General features: G+C 48.6%; 1 protein-coding gene across 4 annotated transcripts in view; it reads left to right on the top strand.

Moving 5' to 3' along the window:
- Positions 1-17,922, top strand: part of STK11 (serine/threonine kinase 11) — a 125,717-nt gene that overhangs the window by 57,611 nt on the left and 50,184 nt on the right. The gene's annotated exons all lie outside the window — the stretch shown is intronic.

Below are 17,922 nucleotides of genomic sequence, written 5' to 3'. Positions count from 1 at the left end.
ATCAGAAGAATTAAATGACGTGTGTGATGAAGCGTGGGTTGCTCCTGATAAAAAGTTGATAATTTCAAAAAAGTTATTGGCATTATACCCTTTCCCGCCAGAGGTTAGGGCGCGCTGGGAAACACCCCCTAAGGTGGACAAGGCGCTCACACGCTTATCCAAACAAGTGGCGTTACCCTCTCCTGAGACGGCCGCACTTAAGGATCCATCAGATAGAAAGATGGAAGTTATTCAAAAGAATATATACACACATGCAGGTGTTATACTACGACCAGCTATAGCAACTGCCTGGATGTGCAGTGCTGGAGTAGTTTGGTCAGAATCCCTGATTGAAAATATTGATACCCTAGATAGGGACAATGTTTTACTGTCGTTAGAACAAATAAAGGATGCATTTATCTATATGCGTGATGCACAGAGGGATATTTGCACACTGGCATCTCGGGTGAGTGCTATGTCCATTTCAGCCAGAAGAGCCTTATGGACACGACAGTGGACAGGCGATGCGGATTCAAAACGTCACATGGAGGTTTTGCCGTATAAAGGGGAGGAGTTATTTGGAGTTGGTCTATCAGACTTGGTGGCCACGGCTACTGCCGGGAAATCCACTTTTTTACCTCAAGTCACTCCCCAACAGAGAAAGGCACCGACCTTTCAACCGCAGCCTTTTCGCTCCTACAAAAATAAGAGAGCAAAGGGCTTGTCGTACCTGCCACGAGGCAGAGGAAGAGGGAAGAGACACCAACAGGCAGCTCCTTCCCAGGAACAGAAGCCCTCCCCGGCTCCTGCAAAAACCTCAGCATGACGCTGGGGCCTCTCAAGCGGACTCGGGGACAGTGGGGGGCCGTCTCAAAAATTACAGCGCGCAGTGGGCTCACTCGCAGGTAGACCCCTGGATCCTGCAGATAATATCTCAGGGGTACAGGTTGGAATTAGAGACGGATCCTCCTCATCGTTTCCTGAAGTCTGCCTTACCAACCGTCTCTTCCGAAAGGGAGAGGGTGTTGGAAGCCATTCACAAGCTGTACGCTCAGCAGGTGATAGTCAAAGTACCCCTATTACAACAAGGAAAGGGGTATTATTCCACTCTATTTGTGGTACCGAAGCCGGATGGCTCGGTAAGGCCTATTCTAAATCTAAAGTCCTTGAACCTCTACATAAAAAAGTTCAAGTTCAAGATGGAGTCACTCAGAGCAGTGATAGCGAACCTGGAAGAAGGGGACTTTATGGTATCCTTGGACATCAAGGATGCGTATCTACACGTTCCGATTTACCCCGCACACCAGGGGTACCTCAGGTTCATTGTTCAAAACTGTCACTATCAGTTTCAGACGCTGCCGTTCGGATTGTCCACGGCGCCTCGGGTCTTTACCAAGGTAATGGCCGAGATGATGATTCTTCTTCGAAGAAAAGGCGTATTAGTTATCCCATACTTGGACGATCTCCTAATAAGGGCAAGGTCCAGAGAACAGCTGGAGACAGCTTTAGCACTATCTCAAGAGGTGCTAAGACAACACGGGTGGATTCTGAATATTCCAAAATCCCATTTAATCCCGACAACTCGTCTGCTGTTCCTAGGAATGATTCTGGACACGGTTCAGAAAAAGGTTTTCCTTCCAGAGGAAAAAGCCAAGGAGTTATCCGATCTGGTCAGGAACCTCCTAAAACCAGGAAAAGTGTCAGTACATCAATGCACAAGAGTCCTGGGAAAAATGGTGGCTTCTTACGAAGCAATTCCATTCGGCAGATTCCATGCAAGAATATTCCAAAGGGATCTGTTGGACAAATGGTCAGGGTCGCATCTGCAGATGCACCTGCGAATAACCCTGTCACCAAAGACAAGGGTGTCACTTCTGTGGTGGTTGCAGAAGGCTCACCTATTAGAAGGCCGCAGATTCGGCATTCAGGATTGGATCCTGGTGACCACGGACGCCAGCCTGAGAGGCTGGGGAGCAGTCACACAAGGAAGAAACTTCCAGGGAGTATGGACGAGTCTGGAAAAGTCTCTTCACATAAACATTCTGGAACTAAGAGCAATCTACAATGCTCTAAGCCAGGCGGAACTTCTCCTGCAAGGAAAGCCGGTGTTGATTCAGTCGGACAACATCACGGCGGTCGCCCATGTAAACAGGCAGGGCGGCACAAGAAGCAGGAGTGCAATGGCAGAAGCTGCCAAGATTCTTCGCTGGGCGGAGAATCACGTGATAGCACTGTCAGCAGTGTTCATCCCGGGCGTGGACAACTGGGAAGCAGACTTCCTCAGCAGACACGATCTTCATCCGGGAGAGTGGGGTCTACATCCAGAAGTCTTCAACATGTTAATAGACCGTTGGGAAAGACCAATTGTAGACATGATGGCGTCTCGCCTCAACAAGAAACTGGACAAATATTGCGCCAGGTCAAGAGATCCACAGGCAATAGCTGTGGACGCACTGGTAACTCCTTGGGTGTACCAGTCAGTGTATGTGTTTCCTCCTCTGCCGCTCATACCAAAGGTATTGAAGATCATACGGCAAAGAAGAGTAAGAACAATACTAGTGGTTCCGGATTGGCCGAGAAGGACTTGGTATCCGGAACTTCAAGAGATGCTCACGGACGAACCGTGGCCTCTACCTCTGAGAAGGGACCTGCTACAGCAGGGTCCCTGTCTTTTTCAAGACTTACCGCGGCTGCGTTTGACGGCATGGCGGTTGAACGCCAGATCCTAAAAGGGAAAGGCATTCCAGAAGAAGTCATTCCTACCTTGATTAAGGCACGGAAGGAAGTCACCGTGAAACATTATCACCGCATTTGGCGAAAATATGTAGCGTGGTGCGAGGATCGGAGGGTTCCGACGGAGGAATTCCAACTGGGTCGTTTCCTACATTTCCTGCAATCAGGATTATCTATGGGTCTCAAATTGGGATCCATTAAGGTTCAAATTTCGGCCCTGTCAATATTCTTCCAAAAAGAATTGGCCTCTGTCCCTGAGGTCCAGACTTTTGTCAAGGGAGTACTGCATATACAGCCTCCTGTGGTGCCTCCGGTGGCACCGTGGGATCTAAATGTAGTTTTAGATTTCCTCAAATCCCATTGGTTTGAACCATTGAAAAAGGTGGATTTGAAATATCTCACATTGAAAGTGACTATGTTACTAGCCCTGGCCTCTGCCAGGAGAGTATCTGAATTGGCGGCTTTATCTTATAAAAGTCCTTATCTAATCTTCCATTCGGATAGGGCAGAACTGCGGACTCGTCCGCATTTTCTCCCTAAAGTGGTATCAGCATTTCATCTGAACCAACCTATTGTGGTGCCTGCGGCCACTAGCGACTTGGAGGACTCCAAGTTGTTGGACGTTGTCAGAGCCTTAAAAATATACATTGCAAGGACGGCTGGAGTCAGAAAATCTGACTCGCTGTTTATATTGTATGCACCCAACAAGTTGGGCGCACCTGCTTCTAAGCAGTCGATTGCTCGTTGGATTTGTAACACAATTCAACTTGCACATTCTGTGGCAGGCCTGCCACAGCCTAAAACTGTAAAAGCCCACTCCACAAGGAAGGTGGGCTCATCTTGGGCGGCTGCCCGAGGGGTCTCGGCATTACAACTCTGCCGAGCAGCTACGTGGTCGGGGGAGAACACGTTTGTAAAATTTTACAAATTTGATACCCTGGCAAAGGAGGACCTGGAGTTCTCTCATTCGGTGCTGCAGAGTCATCCGCACTCTCCCGCCCGTTTGGGAGCTTTGGTATAATCCCCATGGTCCTTTCAGGAACCCCAGCATCCACTTAGGACGATAGAGAAAATAAGAATTTACTTACCGATAATTCTATTTCTCGGAGTCCGTAGTGGATGCTGGGCGCCCATCCCAAGTGCGGATTATCTGCAATACTTGTACATAGTTATTGTTAACTAATTCGGGTTATTGTTAAGGAGCCATCTTTAAGAGGCCCTTTCTGTTGTCATACTGTTAACTGGGTTTAGATCACAAGTTGTACGGTGTGATTGGTGTGGCTGGTATGAGTCTTACCCGGGATTCAAAATGCCTCCCTTATTGTGTATGCTCGTCCGGGCACAGTACCTAACTGGAGTCTGGAGGGGGGTCATAGGGGGAGGAGCCAGTGCACACCACCTGACCTAGTAAAGCTTTACTTTTTTGTGCCCTGTCTCCTGCGGAGCCGCTATTCCCCATGGTCCTTTCAGGAACCCCAGCATCCACTACGGACTCCGAGAAATAGAATTATCGGTAAGTAAATTCTTATTATTATTGTGCAATTTGGAAGTTGACCGTTCATAGCCACATTTCTATAATCAAATTATTGCATCTCTGATTAGGTGGTTCAGGATAGAGCATCTGATAGTATTGTCTATAAAGTAGTATAGCTCCTGGCTAAAGATACAGCACACTGTATAATGAATTCACTAGTTGATGGAAAGTTAAACTAAATAAGCTAATCAGTCACAGTCTTCATTAATTTACCACTTCTAAATCACAGTCTTCATTAATTTACCACTTTTTACTCAGACAGGCAACCCACACAAATGTCCGACAGTGGGGATTGCACCAGACCTGGACGCATACAGACCTACTCCGGACACGCGTTTCACTATTTATCAAAGGGGTTTACAATTTTTATCAAGATTTTTTCAAGTGTATTATTAATTTAAATTTTTCTGAGTGCACCAATATCGCCAAATTTGATTTTAGACTTTTGTGTGCAACATCACTTGTAAATAGCTGTTGTGGTCTTTGTTTGGTGTTGTAGATTTCCACAAAAATACCAGTGTAGTGATTTTGCACATGTATTTATCCATATCAAAACCAGCATTAGATGAGATTTGAATGTTGTGGAGAAAGAATAAAGGTGTCTGTTTTACAATACAAAAAAATAAATAAAAAAAATCTATCTAGGTGACATATTAAAGGCAACATGCGGGGGGCGTGGCCTGGAGGCTGAACAGACTGGCAGCACGAACGGGGAGCTCCACTACAGCTGGGGAGATAATTCCTCCGTGCCTCTCCCCTCGTGCCCTATATCCCTCCTAAGCATTGGCCCCTGCTCTTCAGTGATCCCCCTCTCCGAGGTGGACCAGCGCCGTGGAATCGGGGAGCCGGTTTCCTGGCTCCTGTGGATTGCGGCCTGTCCACCATCCAGACGCCGGGGCCTCGATTTTGGTCCGGCGCTGCCGGCCGCCTACTATACCTGCCTGTGGAGAGCCTGCCGGGGGCCCACGTCCTGTCGTCTGTGCCCGGACCCCCTTCTTCGGGACCGCTGTGGCTGGTGGTGCTCGGGGGGGGGGGGGGGGGCTGGAGGAGCGGCCGAGCGCGGCCGCTGGGAGTCCAGAGTCGCGGCGGCGGACATCTTTGACCTCGTGAGCCGGGGGGAGCTGCAGGAGACGCACGACCCGGGTGACGCCGCATAGAGCAGAGGTGAGCCGCCCTTCTGCCCGGAGACGTTAATCTCCCCACTGCAGCCTTACACTCCCTCCCTGTGGGCGCCTGCCGCCGGGGGCCCTGGTTGGAGCGCCGGGGGAAGCACCAGCCCGTCCCTCCTGAGCTCTTCTCCTGGGGCTGGCTCCGTGGGCCTCCACTATTGCACCGGCCCTATCTAGATTATTTGGCCGGACCCATCCCCCTGTGCTCCCGTTGTCTGGAGGGCTCTGCCTTCCCTGTCCCCCTGACGGCCTGCACCTCTCTGTCACTCCTGCGGCTCAGCACCCCGCGTTGGAGATCCCCCCCACTGCAGCCCTCCAAAGCCCACATTATACCCTGCCTGAGGGCCTCGGCTCCCTCTCTGGCCCTGCATGCTCCTGCACCTCCCTGCGGCCTCCTGCCGCTCCCGGTCCCCGGGGGGCCTTTACTGCTACCAAGCACAGACGCCCTTACTCCTGCTGCCTGGTCCTGGTGCTGCCCCGGTCACTGGCAGGTCCGTGTCCGGGTCTCATCTCCGCAGTTCCTAAACGGGGGTGGACCTCCAGAGTGCCCTGTCTCCTGCGACCTCTGACTGTCTGGCTCCTCTCCGGGACCACGTGGGCCCCCCTCTCTGCCGAAACTCCCCGGTCCTGCTCCATCCGCCTTGCTCGGCTGGCCACGTCATGACGCCTCTCTAGGGCCCCCGCCTTACCCCCCCCTGGTCCTGAGCCTTACTGCTGGAGCGCCTTCTCTACTTCCCACCCTGCTGTCCACCCCCTTTCTCATATGTTCACGATGCCCAGGGGTGGCAAAAAGTCACAGGGGTCCGACCTCACACCATTCCTTACTTAAACGAGCACCCCAGCCAAGAGCAGGCCTGATGCTCCTGAACCCCCCCCATGGTCCCTCCGATTCTGAGTCCGAAGACGACGATCTCACACCCCTTACCCGCAGGGACTTTCTCTCCCTCCTTAAGGAGATGCGGGATGTTAAAACCTCTGTCCAGGCTCTCCACTCCCTGAAATCCGATATTGCCGAAATTGGCTCCAGAACGGATCAACTTGAATGACGAGTGGAAGAGGTGGTGTCGTTCCAGCAAACGGTCGAGACTGACTTCCATCAACTCCACCAAGATGTTTCCCAGTTGCGGGAGGAGCATGAGGACCAAGACAATAGGGCGAGGAGAAACAACCTGAGGTTCCGGGGTATTCCTGAGGAGGTCGAGGCGGCCCACCTTGACCTTTACCTTAAACGCCTCTTTGCCCACCTGTCACCTGACACCCCTGAAGAACATCTTCTCCTAGATCGAGCGCATCGAGCCCTGCGACCTCGCTCTCAAGACTCCTCCCAGCCCAGGGATGGCATCCTCCGACTGCACTACTTCACTGCGAAAGAGGCCATTATGAGAGAAGCCCGACGGCTGGGATCTGTGACTTTCCAGAATACCCCCCTGCAGATCTTTCAGGACTTATCCCCGCTCACCCTGGCCAAACGTAGAGACTTTAAACCCGTCACTTCCCTGCTCTCCCGTCATAATGTTTAATACCGCTGGGGTTTCCCTTTCCGTCCCCTGGTTTGGCACCAAGGGAAGCTCCTCACGGCCAGGAATCTACCCGAGGCTCAAACGCTGCTCTCCAAGCTGGGTATCCACACCGCCGAACAGGATATTCCTACTCAACGCCTGCCGCCGTGGACACAGCGGGACCCGCTTCAGCCCCCTCGATCTGAGTGGTTTACGGTCCCAGCTTCTGCGGCCTCCCCAGCTCCACCTCCGGTTCCCTGATGGACTTCTAGCTCTCTAATTTAATGCCTTCTCTATATAATTATGTCGACCTTTCCTGGTCGCACTCCCCTACCCGGGGAGTTGTTAAACTTTAGATCTCCCGTATCCTGATTTCCCGACCCCTTAGTTGATTCTCGACTGTTTCGTTGTTACCTCTTGTTAAAATGTTACAATGTTGACATGTTAATATGCTGAAAACTGAGATTCTGTTTTTTCTCTACCCCCTGCCCCTCCCTTCCTTTCTGGAGCTGGCGTTCCATCTGTTCTTTGTCCCTGCTTTCTTTCCAGCTTTTTCCCTCAGGTCCCCCCAGGGGAGGTTTGCCTCCTACCCCTCGCTATGTGGTTTGTGATCCATTATCTGTACCCCATGCCGTGCCCCCTTAGGGCTTTGAGCCCTCTTGCTGACCTAGGTGCCCTCCCGACACCTAGTATCCCTTCCCCCTGTCAGCACTATCGGTCCTGGCCCCTATTGCCGGATGACCAACCACCCTCCCTTCCCCCCCGGTTTCCTTTCCTTCCTCCCTCCCTTCTGACCGCGTTGTCTCTCGCTTTATATCCTTCTTCTCTATCTCTCTTCTTCCTTCCTCTACTTTCAGTGCTCTCCGCTCCTTCTATTCTGCCTACCTCTTTGTTGCTTGCCCATGGGTCTCCGGGTACTATCCTTTAATGTGAAGGGCTTGAATAGCCCTCAAAAGAGAGGTAAGCTCTTTGCCTCCCTTAAACTCCATAAAGGCGACCTGGTCTTTCTCCAGGAGACTCACTTCCTACATAACTCCCATCCTACGCTGCAATGTAAACCATACCCTGATTCTTTCCATGCCTGTGACCATTCGGCTAAGAAACGGGGGGTTGCGACTTTATTTGCCCGCCACCTCACCTTTGAGCTTCTAGATTCTCATGCCGACAAGGATGGCCGGTTTCTTGTTTTGGTGGGGAAACTTAATAACAAACTCTGTACCCTAGCCAACGTCTATGCCCCTAACCAACGACAGGAACGATTCTTTGCAAAGCTAGATACTCCTTACTCGAGTCCGGCAAGGCGACCTCATACTTGCTGGGGACTTTAACTCTGTTTTAAACCCACAGATAGACCGCTCTCCCCACTGCTTCCCCGTCGGACTCCCTCCGCTCTAGATCCCTCCTCCGTCTCATGTGATCCCAGCTTCTCTATGACTCCTGCTCGTGACTATACCTTTTATTCTGCTCCTCATAATTCCTACTCCCGCATTGATATGGTCCTGCTCAGCCACGATCTCTCCTTAAATCTCCACGCTGCCCATATTCACCCATTGATCTGGTCTGCTCATGCCCCTATCTCTTGCGACCTCTCGGGTCTGATCTCACGCCCCCGCCCCATGACATGGCGTCTTAACGACTCCCTCCTTCACAACCCGGAGATACGTTCCCATCTTCGGGACACATTTTCAGACTATTTTACCCTGAACGATACCCCTGACATTTCTAGGTCCACTCTCTGGCTGGCACACAAGGCAGTTCTTCGTGGGCACGTTATCAGCCTGGCCTCAAAAACCAAAAAGCAATCCCTCTCCCAGTTTAACAAACTCTCTATTAAACTCCACACACTTGAGACCCAGCATAAGGCGTCCTCCGACCAGGCTGTCTTGTCTGACCTCCGTACTGTTAAGGCAGAACTTGATCTCCTTCTCTCCAGACGGGTGGCCAAACGTCTTAAGTGGCTTCGCCAATTTCTACAAATCCGCCACTTCCTAGGTTCTCTGCCCTCCTCCGCTTTGCTTCGTGTCCTCACCCCCTTTGAAAGTTTATGCATTAACTCTCACCTCTCCAAAGGCTTAATCTCCCAACTTTACTCCCTTTTACTAGATTCTACCCTTCCCTCCTCCCGGCCCCACGAGCTCGCATGGGAACGTGATCTTGGACCTCCCCCAGAGAGTGAGGATTGGGAGGACATGAGACTGGGGATTGCTAAATGCTCTATTGCTACTGCCTTTAAGGAGATGGCCTACAAAATTTACTACCGTTGGTACTACACTCCTGACAGACTTAACAAACTCTTTCCGTCTTCCTCCCCTAGTTGCTGGAGGAACTGCAGATCTAGAGGCACTATGCTGCACATATGGTGGACCTGCCCGTCCATCGCTTCCTTTTGGAATCTAGTCCACTCCCTCCTTAATTTGCTTTTGGATTCCCCTGTGCTGAAAGATCCCTGGATCTTTTTGCTGTGTTACCCTCCCCCGATGCTTAATAAATTCTCCCAAAAACTGGCCACACATATTCTAACGGCGGCGAAGTCGCTGATAGCTCTTAACTGGAAGAACCCCTCTCTCCCGTCCCTTAAAACCAAAATTTGGCATATTGCATCAATGGAAAAGATTACATATTATCTTCACGACCGGGGTCACATTTTTGAGCAGGTCTGGGCCCCCTGGCTCGCTGCTGAACGTAGATCGCCCCCCCCCCCCCCTTGCACCTAGTTCCTTCCGCAGACCCATGGGCATTGCCTATTGCTCCTCCTTCATGCCTCCCCCCTCTTCTTCTTTTCTCTCTCTCTCTCTCTCTCTCCTCTTCCTTCTCTCTTCCTTATCTTCTCTCGTCTCTCCCTTGACCTCCCTCTCCCTCTTTCTCCTGATCTCACTATATCCAGGATATGTACTGTAAATAGATTATACTGTGGTTTCCCCCCCCCCCGAATCTCATACTTGATTGTTATTGTTCTTTTTTTTTTTTTTATTAATTTCGCTGTTTATTTTAAAATTTGTGGTTTCTGCTGGACGTTGGATCTTATGACCACCTGTCCCATATGTCCATGTAATGTTTCTCTATTATGTTTAACCACGTACAAATAAAGAATTAAAAAAAAAAAAAAGGCAAATGCATGTTACCCCCCCCCCCCCCCCTTTCAATCCTGCCAACAACAAAAAAAGAGAGAAAAGAATGGGGGGGAACCCTCTTACCCTCGTACCCTCTTACCCTCGTACCCTCTTTCTCTTACCCTTTTACTTAATAAATATTAATTTCTTATTTTATTTTACCTGGAAAATAGATGTCATTTTAGCCCATCCATTTAACAATTGGATTAATGCACTTAAATTCAGCAACCTTCAGCTTTTTAATTATCGTTTCAGACACTTTACGTGTCAGGATAGGTGTATATATGAGTATTTCTTTTCTTTTTTTATTTTATTTGTTTTTTTTCTTTGGTGGGGGTAGTATTTTTTTTAACTCTGGTGATATATTTAGCTCTGTAGAATATGTTTTTAGTTTTTTGTTTTTTCTCCTGCAGGGTCCACAGATTATCCACAGGATAAACATTGGTATATAAGGTAGCATCAGCGGAGTGGCACCAATCGATCAAAGCTTTCGGCCTCCCAGAATGCATTGGGCCAGTCTATATCCCCGCCTCCTGGCTCAGGCAATTCAGTTTTTTGTTTGGTGTGGCAGGAGCCGGACCATGGTCAATGGGCTGCTGCTTTTTATTTTTATAGTCTTTTATTCTTTTTGAGCAATCCTTCTAAAAAGCGTTTCATATGTACCTTAGAAAGAGTCGCTCCAACAACTCCCTACCGGGTCGCGACAACGCTTACCCACATGTACAGTGCTATTTCGGCGGACATCTGTGTAGGTTGTACTAGGAAGTCCAGCAGGCGTTATCAGGCTGTGGCCGAGCACGGGGAGAAGGTAAGGCGTCGGTTCTGCTTAGTGGGGGAGACGCGAGACACAGCCGCACTGTTCTCGAGATGGAGACAACCGAACAGTCGCTGATGTGGCTGCTACCTCGGCTGCACAAGCGCTAGGCCTCAGGGATCCTAGACTCTAGGGCAGGCTTTTTCAACCAGTGTGCTGTGGCACACTAGTGTGCCGCAACCAGTTGCAAGGTGTGCCGCGGAGCCAGAGCAGCTTCCTGCAACCTCAGAGTGAACTGTTGGCCCGGGCTCTTCTTAAAGGATCAGTCATCCTCTGTCCGTGACCTATGCCTTGAAGACGCGGCAGTGTGATATCATAGGTCACGGCCCTCGCATCTCACCACCCAGCCAGCCCATCCGCCTGCATACACATCTTCCAGTTCCTGCCTGCATCCACAGCTTTCCTTGCCCACCCACATCCACACCTGCCCGACCGCCTGCTGCTCAGTAATTGCAGCACTCCACTATGAACAACCCCCGCCACTGAGGGACAGGGAGGAGGACAGCTGACCGGTAGGGGCTAATATTTGTTATGTTATTTCTCCTGTGGGGCGCAATAGGATTTATGGGGGGGAACAATGTGAATAATTCATGTGGAGAGCAATAGGATTTATGTGGAGAGAAATGTGATTGATTTATGTGGGGAGCAATAGGATTTATGTGGGGAGCAATGTGATTGTTTTTTTCTGTGTAGGCCAATGTATGTGTGGATTTTTTTTTTACTGTGAGGGTCAATGTGTGTGTGTGTGTGTTTTGTTTTTTTCCTGTGGGGAACTGATGGTGTGCCTTGGCAATTTTAAAATATTGTTAGGTGTGCCGTGAGTAAAAAAAGGTTGAAAATCACTGCTCTAGGGGTTAGTATGAGGCCGCAATTCCTGGCGTTGATGACAGCAGTGGGGAGTAAGACGCTCCCCTGGTCGCCCCTTCTCCCAGTTCATGACCAGTTTCCTTCGAGTCTCCCATCATGAACTGATTTCCCGCTACCGTCTGAGACGCTAGATATTAACTGACCCAGTCGCAGCTTAGGCGGCGGTGTCACTGGTGCATCTGTGTTCACTGTGCTAGCGTATTGAATGATCCTTGAAGCGGGTTTAAGTTTCCCTGTATCCCGCTCTCCTGAGGCAGGTGATACAGTACTGAGTCTCTACCTACCATTGTGGTACGAGTAGTTGTATAAGTGCCTATTGCATATGAGTCTTGTATACTTACTGCTGTTTCTTTCGCCTGTGCGACTGAATATGTTAAAAGTCCTGTATAAGGTAATGCAGTAATGTTTTTCCTACTTACCTGAAATGTATCTCTAGGTGCTTATATTGCCAATGTATACTAATGTGTAACAATGTGACTGATTGCTAATATGGTTTCTGACTTATACTGTGTTTCTGTCAAGTTTTGCTTTCTCACATATCTGATCCTCAATGCTGGTGCAAAGCAGGGAGGTGTTGGATTGTATATCGCGTTGGCAAGCATTAAATTGATTTCAGTCACACCGGACTGGTGTAGTTAACACCAGTCCGGTGTGTGATTTGTTTATCATGTCAAAGAGAGGCAAGGGTGAGGAGGATACACTCTCCACAGCTGTACCTACATTGATATTACGGTTGTCATGCAAAACAGGGTTAACATCTCAAGATCTGGTTCAAAATGGGTTCTGTGCAAATTGTTATAGGGGGTGATTCCGAGTTGTTCGCTCGCTAGCTGCTTTTAGCAGCATTGCACACGCTAAGCCGCCGCCCTCTGGGAGTATATCTTAGCTCAGTGATTTTCAACCTTTTTTTACTCACGGCACACCTAACAATATTTTAAAATTGCCAAGGCACACCATCAGTTCCCCACAGGAAAAAAACAAAACACACACACACACACACACACACTGACCCTCACAGTAAAAAAAAAATCCACACATACATTGGCCTACACAGAAAAAAACAATCACATTGCTCCCCACATAAATCCTATTGCTCCCCACATAAATCAATCACATTTCTCTCCACATAAATCCTATTGCTCTCCACATGAATTATTCACATTGTTCCCCCCCATAAATCCTATTGCGCCCCACAGGAGAAATAACATAACAAATATTAGCCCCTACCGGTCAGCTGTCCTCCTCCCTGTCCCTCAGTGGCGGGGGTTGTTCATAGTGGAGTGCTGCAAATACTGAGCAGCAGGCGGTCGGGCAGGTGTGGATGTGGGTGGGCAAGGAAAGCTGTGGATGCAGGCGGGAACTGGAAGATGTGTATGCAGGCGGATGGGCTGGCTGGGTGGTGAGATGCGAGGGCCGTGACCTATGATATCACACTGCCGCGTCTTCAAGGCATAGGTCACGGACAGAGGATGACTGATCCTTTAAGAAGAGCCCGGGCCAACAGTTCACTCTGAGGTTGCAGGAAGCTGCTCTGGCTCCGCGGCACACCTTGCAACTGGTTGCGGCACACTAGTGTGCCACAGCACACTGGTTGAAAAAGCCTGTCTTAGCTTAACAGAATAGCGAACGAAAGATTAGCAGAATTGCGAATAGAAATTTCTTAACAGTTTCTGAGTAGCTCCAGACTTACACAGCCATTGCGACCAGCTCAGTCCTTTTCGTTCCTGGTTTGACGTCAAACACACCCAGCGTTTGCCCAACCACTCCCCCGTTTCTCCAGCCACTCCTGCGTTTTTCAACTCGAACGCCTGTGTTTTTCCGCACACTCCCATAAAACGGCCAGTTTCCGCCCAGAAACACCCACTTCCTGTCAATCACACTACGATCAGCACAGCGATGAAAAAGCTTTGTTATGCCGTGAGTAAAATACCTAACTTTTGTGTAAAACAACTAAGCGCATGCGCTCTGCGAACCTTGCGCATGCGCAGTAAGCGACTAATCGCAGTATAGCGAAAATCGGCAACGAGCGAACAACTCGGAATGACCCCCATAGTTTCCATCAAAGCCTCCTTAACATGCCAAGGCAGGCTCAGGTTCAGGCAGAACCTTCATGGGCATCATTTGCACAAACCTTATCTAATATAGCTGAGCGAATAGTGCCAGCTCCAGTAACAGGTATAGGTTTCCCTATTAACCCTTACGTGCAACATTCCCCCTGGATTATGACGCATCCAGTTCAGGAAGCTGCACCCTTTCAACAAAAACAGGCTGAAAGGCCTGTGGTAATTAAATCACACAGACATGTAACATCTTCACAGTCTACACATGTTTCAGAAGGGACACTTCAGAGATGATTCCTCACATTCTGGGTCTGCATACAGAGATAAGGACGAAGGTTCCAGCTCGATAGGTATATCTGAGCTAGTCAATGCTATGAAAGCCATTCTCTCCTTAGAGAAGGCAGCAGAGCCTTTAATAAAATTCAAGGCACCTGTGTTTATATGTCCCAAAACAGTCAGAACTGAATTTCCGGAGTCAGAGCAGCTGACAGAAATCAGGCAAGAGGCTTGGGTCACACCCAGTAAGAAGTATCCTCTTCAGGGTGGGGATTGTTTGAATAGGGAGGTTGCTCCCAAAATAATATGTATGGGATTCGACTAGTGCGTAAATCTACATTATCTCTGCTTTCAACATCTGTAAATGATGTAACGGATAGGAAAATAAATGGTTTTCTTAAAACTGTTTTTCCCTATCAGGGGCAGTGGTGAGGCTGGCCATGGCCACAGAATGGATGGCGAAAGGTGGCGGCCTGGGCTAATGCATTGGAAGATTATATTTTATTGGCTACTAGAGAACAAAAGTCCCATATTGCACATATTAAACAGGCAGCTATTTTTTTTTTTAAGAAGCAGCCTTGGATATGGGTTCAGTAGCTTCTCAAACATCAACCTCAGCAGTAGCAGCACGCAGAGCGGTCTGGCTAAGTACATGGAAGCTGACTCAGAGTCCAAATGGTTACTAGAGTCTTTGCCTTTTACTGGAGATATTCTTTTTGGTAAAGAAATAAAGCTATTTTCTGGAGTCTGAAGCAGACTCTAAGAAAGTGAAGTTTTCTACAGTTTACAAGTCTAAACCTAAGTTTCCAGCTTTTAGGTCCTTTCAGCCCCAAGGAAAAGCGAAAGGAAAGGGTTAAGGCAAACAGTCCCAATCAGATAGGTCTGGAAAGACTAAAAAGCATTGGGCTACCAGAGGGCCTGCCTCCAAACCAGAAGATAAGCCATCAGCCTGATGGGTGGGAGGCCGGCTTTTTTTATTTGCACAGAACTGGCAGCAGTCCACAACAGATGCCTGGGTGCAAGAAGCAGTATCTTACGTTGATACGTTTGCCTTCAAGAAACACCCTCCACAAGGTTTTTTGTACCAGCCTGTCTTCAATGGAAACGAAGGCCAGGGCTTTATGGGAGGCAGTTCAGAAGTTGTTACAATCAGGGGTGATGGTACCGGTTCCTCCTGGGACAAGGTTTCCATTCCAACCTGTTTTTTAGTACAGAAACCAAATGGGTCATAACCAGACCACTCTCAATCTCAAAACTCTTAACAGATACATATGGATGCCTCTGTTTCATATGGAAACTTTACGTTCCATTGGCTTGGCCTTGCAGCTGGCGGATTTATGGTATCCCTAGATATCCAGGATGCTTACCTACATGTTTCTATAGCGCTGTTCCATCAGCACTATCTCAGGGTTGCTATCCTCCGGCAACATTTTCAGTTTCAGGCCCTACCATGTGGACTAGTTACAGTTCCAAGAAGGTTCACCAAAATTATGGTGGTGATGGCGGCCTATCTCCGTCGTCAGGGGATAAGGATTTTCCCATAGCTGGATGACCTGTTAATCCTGACTCAATCCCAGGAAATTCTCCAGTGCCATCTACAAATGACAATAGCCTGTTTACAAAGCCAAGTATGGCTCATAAATTGAGGGAAGTCTTCGCTGGTTCCATCACCAAACATGACACACCTGGGGGCTGAATTGGATTCCAAGCTTCAGAGTTTTTCTACCTCTGAGCAAAATATCCATAATACAGACAAGGATTCAGGAGCTACAACACAGTCGAAGAGTATCCATTCAGGCAGCAATGTGAGTGATGGGATCTATGGTATCTACATGCGGGAATATGCTTAATTTCACTCGAGGCCCTTTCAACGTCTGATACTTTTCAGATGGAATGGATTGCATCAGACGATAAAATCCTAGACTATGGTCCTTCCTCAGCAAGTACAGAGGTTGTTAGCCTGGTGGCTACAGACATCCCATCTGGACAAAGGGCGATCCTTTTGGATCTCAGAGTGGGAGATTCTGACAACAGACACCAGTCCAGGACTGGGGAGCAGTGTCAGAAAAGTGTTGCTTCTAGGGGCAGCATACCAAGGAAGAAAGTTGCGTGCCAATAAATATGTTGGAACTTCGGGCCATATGTATGGCATTCACTCAGGTAAATGACATACTTCAAGGAAAACCGGTTCAGATTCATTGGGACAATGCGACTGCAGTAGCATACCTCAATCATCAGGGAGGAACTCGCAGCCAAAAGGCAATGATGGAAGTGAGCCGCACGTTAAGGTGGGCAGAACTTCATCATCTGGCCTTGTCGTCAGTGTTCGTTCTGGGAGTCCAAAACTGGGAACCGTATTTTCTCAGTCGACATGCCATTCATGTTATCAGATGGGCTTTACACCCAGAAGTCTTCCAGATTCTGGTAGACAAGTGGGGGCTGCCGTAGACCTCATGGCTTCTCGTTAGAACAACTAAGTTCCCTCATACGGGTCAAGGACAAAGGATCCCAAAGCGATCTTCGAGGATGCTCTGTCAGTGAGATGGGTGTTTCAGCTGGCCAATTGCCTGTTGCCCAGGGTGATTTGGAAAATCAAACAAGGAAAGGGCGCCAAGATATTAATAGTTCCGGCATGGCCCAGAAGACATTGGTACACAGATCTGCAGAGAATAAACTGAACCAAAAGAAGAAAAAAACTGGGATATTCCGTTTCTACTGCCTCAACGTCCAGATCTATTGTCTCAGGGTCCTTGTCATTACAAACACCTGGATTAGCTATCTTTGATGGTGTAGCTTTTGAGACATCCAGCCTGAAAGCAAAAGGATTTTCACAAAAAGTAATTTAAACAATGCTTAGGGCAAGGAAACCATCCTCGGCTCGCATTTGTTACCGGTTATGGCATACTTATATTCAGTGGTGCACTGCCAGAATTTATGACCCGAGGTCTTTCAGAGTTTCTAGAGTTCTAGCATTCCTTCAGGCAGGAATGGCTAAAGGTCTACATGTGTATTCCTTAAAAGTACAAGTGTCGACGCTAGCATTTTTCCTTTTGGAACCATGCAGTTAACCTATAGGATGTTCGCTGCTTCTTTTTTTTTTTTTTTTTTTCAAGGCATGCTTCGCATTCAGCCTTTTTTTTTTTTTTTTTTTGTTCCTCCTACAGCCGCTTGGGATCTAGAAATGGTCCTTAGGGCGTTTCAAGTTGCCCCATTTGAACCACTGAATAAAGTGGATTTGAAATGGTTGACAGCAAAAGTTTTCTTTCTACTGGCAATTGCCTCAGCTAGAAGAGCCTGAGGTTTAGGGGCGTTATCATGTTGCCCTCCTTTTCTGATATTTCATTGAGAGAGAGCAGTTCTCCGAACTAGATCTGGTTATCTTCCTAAGGTGATCTCTAAATTACACCTTAATGAAGAGATTGTTGTTCTGGCTTTTCAGGGACCGGACTTCTCTGCGGGAGATGCATCATTGAACGTAGTCCGTGCGTTAAGGCTCTACGTGGATCGTACCAGTGCCATCAGAAAGACACACTCTTTGTTCTCTACGGATTTCACGAGAGGGGATGGCCTGCTGACAAGCAGACACTGGCTTCGGATGACTATTTCAGATGCATACTCTCAAACTGATCTCTCTATTCCAGCTAATGTCTCTGCTCACTCTACTCGTAAGGTAGGTCCTTCATGGACAGCACAACGTGGTGCCTCAGCTGAAAGATATGTGAGGCAGCCACATGGGTTTCCATTAACACATTCGTTAGACATTCTGTCTTTGATACCTTTGCCTCGTAGGACGCTGCATTCGGGCGAAGGATTCTCCTGTCCAATCAGGAGTGTCCCTTCCACTAAATTTGTTTTGGGACATCCCAATGTATCCTGTGGAT

This window comes from Pseudophryne corroboree, chromosome 1, assembly GCF_028390025.1.
Source record: "Pseudophryne corroboree isolate aPseCor3 chromosome 1, aPseCor3.hap2, whole genome shotgun sequence".
Lineage (NCBI taxonomy): Eukaryota > Metazoa > Chordata > Amphibia > Anura > Myobatrachidae > Pseudophryne > Pseudophryne corroboree.
The sequence above is the reverse complement of the archived record's forward strand: the minus strand, read 5'-3'. Positions and strand labels throughout refer to the sequence as shown.